General features: G+C 39.1%; 1 protein-coding gene across 1 annotated transcript in view; it reads right to left on the bottom strand.

Annotated features, from left to right (window-relative positions):
• The window catches only part of LOC108575624 (kinesin-like protein KIF13B), a 32,590-nt gene extending 26,846 nt beyond the window's left edge, over positions 1-5,744 (bottom strand). The window contains exon 1 of the mRNA XM_017938465.1: positions 5,579-5,744. The gene's annotated coding sequence lies outside the window, so the exon portion shown is untranslated. The remainder of the gene's footprint in view (positions 1-5,578) is intronic.
• Between the last annotated feature and the right edge of the window lie 229 nt (positions 5,745-5,973).

Raw genomic sequence — 5,973 nt, 5'->3', positions numbered from 1 at the left:
CGTTTTGCAACAATGTGCAATTTTCGGGAGCTGCTTTCGGCAACAAAGTTGCAAACGCGATTATTCTTTTGCAACTTTGTAGTAGAAAATCGCACATTGTTGCAAAACGGGGAGTCGTGCAACAATGTGCAATTTTCGCAGGCAACAAAGTTGCAAACCCAGAACGCGTTTGCAACAATGTGCTTTTTTCGTGTGTCATCCGCGCGGCACAAAGTTGCAAAAAGAGGTAATCGCGTTTGCAACTTTGTTGCCGAAAGTCGCTCCCGAAAATTGCACATTGTTGCAAAACGGGGAGTCGTGCAACAATGTGCAATTTTCGGGAGCTGCTTTCGGCAACAAAGTTGCAAACGCGATTATTCTTTTGCAACTTTGTAGTAGAAAGTCGCTCCCGAAATCGCACATTGTTGCAAAACGGGGCGCCGTGCAACAATGTGCGATTTTCGCAGGCAACAAAGTTGCAAACTCAGAACGCGTTTGCAACAATGTGCCATTTTCGGGAGCGACTTTCTACTACAAAGTTGCAAAAAGAGGTAATCGCGTTTGCAACTTTGTTGCCGAAAGTCGCTCCCGAAAATTGCACATTGTTGCAAGCGCGTTCTCGGTTTGCAACTTTGTTGTCGCCGAAAATTGCACATTGTTGCACGGCGAACGCGTTTGCAACAATGTGCGATTTTCGGGAGCGACTTTCGGCAACAAAGTTGCAAACCCGACTACACGTTTACAACAATGTGCAATTTTCGAGAACGAATCGCGGCAACAGTGCATATCGAATGTGCATTCGAAAGTAATACAAGTTAACGATGTTACAAGCGAGAATGACGCTTGTAACAATGTTACATTCAAGCGTAGTGCTTGTAATAATGCTTGCGTTCGAAATAACGCATCTAATAATGTTGCAATCAGAAGTAGAGATGCCAACAATGTTTCCGTTCAAATATAACGCTTCAAGCAATGTTGCATTGAAAAGTAACGCGTACAACAATGTTTTGCATTCGAAATAGTGCTTCCATCGATGTTGCATTCGAGAATAGAGACTGCAACAATGTCTGCATTCAAGTTTCAAAGATGAACAGTGAAATAAAAGTATGTTTCTAATTAAAAATCACCGTTCAACGATGTAAAAGTTCTTTTCCTGTTATTGCAACCGTGTCCCACACCTCGATCAATTTGCAACCTCAACTCACAGGGGAACAAAGGCTCTGCGCAAACAAAACGTCATTCTACATTCTCAACATATTTCTCCACCCCTATAAATAACCCCCCTATGTAGGAAACTTCGTAGTGCTACCTCGTATCACGGGAATACTTGGGAGTATTGAAGTTTGTTACGAGAAGTGGACGAAATTAAGATAAGAAACGTACCCTTGATTTTTGGAGAAATTTATGGTTGTTTCGTTTGGAGATGTTTAGCTTGGAAGGAAGTGATTGCAACCGTGTCCCACACCTCGATCAATTTGCAACCTCAACTCACAGGGGAACAAAGGCTCCGCGCAAACAAAACGTTATTCTACATTCTCAACATATTTCTCCACCCCTATAAATAACCCCCCTATATAGGAAACTTCGTAGTGCTACCTCTTATCACGGGAATACTTGGGAGTATTGAAGTTTGTTACGAGAAGTGGACGAAATTAAGATAAGAAACGTACCCTTGATTTTTGGAGAAATTTATGGTTGTTTCGTTTGGAGATGTTTAGCTTGGAAGGAAGTGCAGTGGATTATGCAAATTAAGCAGATAGGTGGCAGGGAATTTGGTTTTATTAGGGTAGGATTGAAAATATGGAGTGTCGAGTTTGTGACGAGTAGATCGCGGATTTTGGGGCATTTGTAGAAAATTTGAAGATGCAAAATTGCACAGAAATTGTAAATATTAAAAATTATAGTGCTTTTTATGATACCTGGTAGATGAAATAATTCTATTATATTCTTAAAAATATAAATTTGCACAAAAATCCGCTGTTTAGTGCTGAGTTCCTGTCTTAGTCCTCGAATATTGTATAGTAATGTTGTCTGATTTTTTATTCTCGAAGGACTACTCGAATTGTGTTCGGGAAATTGATTTCTCACTCTAGTTTGTGTTCTGCTAAATTTATCCACAAACTTAGCAACGAACTAACTATGAATCGAACCTAAATGTTTCCCGTTGGCCCGAGTGCCTATTTGATTAGCCTCGGTGCTAATTTGACCAATTAGTGCCTAGCCCGAGTGTTGGTGTTCTGAACTATTTGATTGCGGATTTCTAACTTGTAGCTTGTTTCTCACTCGGTGCTTGTTTCTGTTTCACTGTTTGTTTGTAATTGCCTTTTTCTCTGACCACTGACGGCCATCTGGGATTTCGTGTCTTGTAATGCACGTTGATTGGTTATTTCTTAAAATACCTAATCGCTAATCAGCGTATCTAAGCATTCTTCACTTGCGCTCTTAGAGTGCCTTCTCTTGATTAGGGGTAGCATTGTCTAACGCTCAATGGAATTTCAACGAATTTACAACTAATTTCTGAATGATCCTTCGGAAATTCAGAAACTTTATTCCACAATTTTGGCTTACCTTTTCGTAAGGAATCACCCCTTCCTATTTAATTGTAACACGATTATTTGGACACTCTGTGTAAAGGAGCTCGTTCAATGAATTACGAAGTCTTCTTATTACTTGCTTTATTAAATATCCTCTGTTCGTTAATTTTTCAATAATTTTGATTTAATTTCATTTTTGACAATTATTTCCTGATGGTTTAACAAACAAGATAGTATCTCTCCAAAGTTTAACGGTACGTAGTGAAAAAGTAATCACAATAATAACAGAAACGATGCTAAAATTCAATCTACTTTACTGTAATAGATTACTAAAATTTAGGAACAGTATCGACTCTCAATCTCCCTCAGATCTGAAGCCCACAGAAGTATTTCAAAAGCAGACTCCGAGAATCTTCAGAATCCAAAGAAAACCCCCAGCCGAAGTGGCTCCACTCAGAATCTACACCCAGCTTCCAAAATTCTCTCCTCACTTTCACACAAAACGTCATTTCACCATCGTCGATCCGCAAACCTCTCCATTCCCAAAGAAACCTCTAACCCTGCGACAATCAACAGCCAGAACAGCCTCCAATAGTCTGAACTTTCAGTTGACACTACTATTCCCCGTTGCCTTAAACAGGCTTAACTATGTATTTTTATCTAGAGCCTTTTCATACAGAGGGAGAGAGAGAGCCTCTTACAGTGAACCTCTTCACAAGGCATACGAGCATTCTGTCGCGCTAAGTGCTTGAGAGGATGACTAGAGGAGAGGTTAAATCCGATTGGCCGATGACGAGCGAACAAGCTAAAGTGTACGAAGAAGACGCGAGAGTCTTTAGAAGTGCATAATCTTATTCTTCCATCCTTCTTTCCTTCCTTTTTTTCCTCTCGCCTTTCTGCTTAACACCCTAACAGCCAGCATGGGATGGACACGGCAGATTGCAACAGCGGGAATCCGGTGTTCGCGACGTAGCATCGTTTAGGTCAACGTCTCTAGCGTAAGATCAACCGTGGACGTTTATCGGTACGGAACGAGAACCACGCGGAAATTCTGGAGCACGCAATTTCTTTTGACGACAGCTCTTTCGTGTGCTGATCGTGGCTCTTTCTAGTTCAGCTTTTTACTGTCTAGGTATTTCTTTCTTTTTCGTTCCTTTTTTCAGCGTTTGGTGCGATGATTGTCAGGTTGTTTACTGGTTTTTGGGAACAGTGGTAGACTAGGTGAACTTTAGCTCGATACACTGAATTGTATAACATGTAAATAGAAAAGAATTCTTTTTCAGTGGATTCGCATAATTTATTTGAAGCTACCAAATTTCTACCGCGATGGTTTTTGCATTATGCCAGAAAAATGTCAAGTGGTCGTCAAGAATGGAGTTTGTTTCGGCAAGTGATCTCTCATCATTTTTTTTTTTTATTAACTTTTAATTTTTCAAGACCGATGTCCCATCATATTAGAATCCAAAGAGTCTCCTGACTTCGTAAACCGTGAAAGTCTGTAAACTGCATAAAGAACGGAGATAACGTGCAAAGATTATTCGAACGTTTAACCCTTTGCACTGGATCGGCGACTGAGAAGCGAATTTATTCTTTACAATTTGGCAAATAATTAATCGAGGCTCTCTTAAAGCTAATATTTTACAACAGGTTCATATTCCTCCCATAAACATCTAAGCAGTTTGAAAGAACCAACGTCCAATGAAAAATTCATTAAATATCGAAACAAAAAAGTTGCATTTATCAATATATACATAATTTATTTCTGCTAGTTTAAAAAAAAACTCCATCAATATCTTAGCAAATACTAAATAGCAATTTTTTAAGATCTTCGAGCGCAAAGGGTTAAAATCGCATCTGGCATGCAAACGAACGATTCTCGTCGCAGACTTAAAAACCACGTCGAAGCGACAAATCTGTAATCCGACACGGCGGTACGGTGTTAACGAAACGAGAATCTGATCGAAGTAAGTACGTGGAAACGTTCCACGTGAAGGGAGTTTAATCAGTTGCGAATTACGTGGGTGTGGCCAGGCTGTCTGAAAGACCGTGAAATCAAGGTCGAAATATTAAAACGATCGCAGCCTATTATCGTCAGGTGTTAGTCGCGAAGCAACGAATTTCCATCGGTAAATTTCAATTCGGTTCAATTTTCACGCGCGTGACGATCGGTCGATGTGTAATTATGTCGTAATTCTTCTTCTGGCGAGCGTTTCGTACAGATGTTTCTTGTTTCATTGAGTTTCGTAATTGTTTCATAATTCGCCGATTGTTCTTTCATTTCTAGCCAATTTGTTCTTCTTTGTACAGCTCTTTCTCGAGTTGTCAGTAATTTTCAGGTAATTCGTTTCATTTTCCAGCATCACGTTTCATATTGTACCGATTTAGTTTGCTTCTAGCTATTCACGGTAACGAAAATGTATTTTTAAGCGCAATAGAAACATATTTTAAGGAATAGAAAAAATTGACGTATATCTTTTCTTCTGAATTATTTTTATCTTTTTCTAAACATTTTCAAAAGCAGATACTATTATAGAGAATTGTCGTTATATTTTTATCTCGGTGATTTATATTTTTTAAAATTAGAATAGAAGGCTCAAGATATTCAATATCTTCTAGATACGCAATTACTTATCTTTTCTTTTTAAGCGAATTAACCCTTTGCACTCGAAGGCCCTGTTTTCTCTAAGGAAGTAGCGAAAATTAATGTAACTTTTTAAAACTAATATTTTTATTAGAAGTTGGTTCTTTCCAACTATTTCACTGCTGAGATCTCTAAATACGTGGTTCACAGACCTGCTGTCTTGGAAAATATCATCCTTAGAGTTGCCTCTAATGGTAAATATAATGTCGCGACTTAGTCGCCTCAAAGAGTGCAAAGGGTTAATTAAGCTCGTTAATATTAGCCGAAGAAGGGAGAGAATGAAATTTTCAAGTTTCACAGGTTTTATCAATTGCTGTTCGTGGTATTTTAATTTACCGAACAGGCAACTAATTATTTATAATTCTTGTAATAATTTAAAAAATTCGGGAACGTCCGTTTTCCCTCGCTAATCTGTCCAACTTACCGGTTTGGCCATAAGCGAAAATGCAGGCGTTGTAACCCTGAAACGCATTGTCCAAAATGTCGCGTCCCAGGGCGTCGAACACCACGTCTTGGCTTGCGAAATTTTCCGCGGACGGGTCAAGAGAATAGAAACAGTGGTCGAACGCAAAAGTTTTTGGCTTGCTCCTGTAACAAAAGAAAACAAAACAAGTTACTCGTCAACCTATTTTACCGAAGAATCATCGCTTTCAAGCTCAACAAAGAACGAAAAAAATAAATTTCTCCCTCCCTAAATATGCAATTAATGCAAATTAACACACAGAAACACCTTTGTAAGTATCCCTATTTTCACACGCGTCCCTTCAATCGCAATTTCTATTCGTACATCTAAAGCACCAGAATCCCAAGGGCCTCCTC

This window comes from Habropoda laboriosa, unplaced genomic scaffold (assembly GCF_001263275.1).
Source record: "Habropoda laboriosa isolate 0110345459 unplaced genomic scaffold, ASM126327v1 scaffold186, whole genome shotgun sequence".
Classification (NCBI taxonomy): Eukaryota; Metazoa; Arthropoda; class Insecta; order Hymenoptera; family Apidae; genus Habropoda; species Habropoda laboriosa.
The sequence above is the reverse complement of the archived record's forward strand: the minus strand, read 5'-3'. Positions and strand labels throughout refer to the sequence as shown.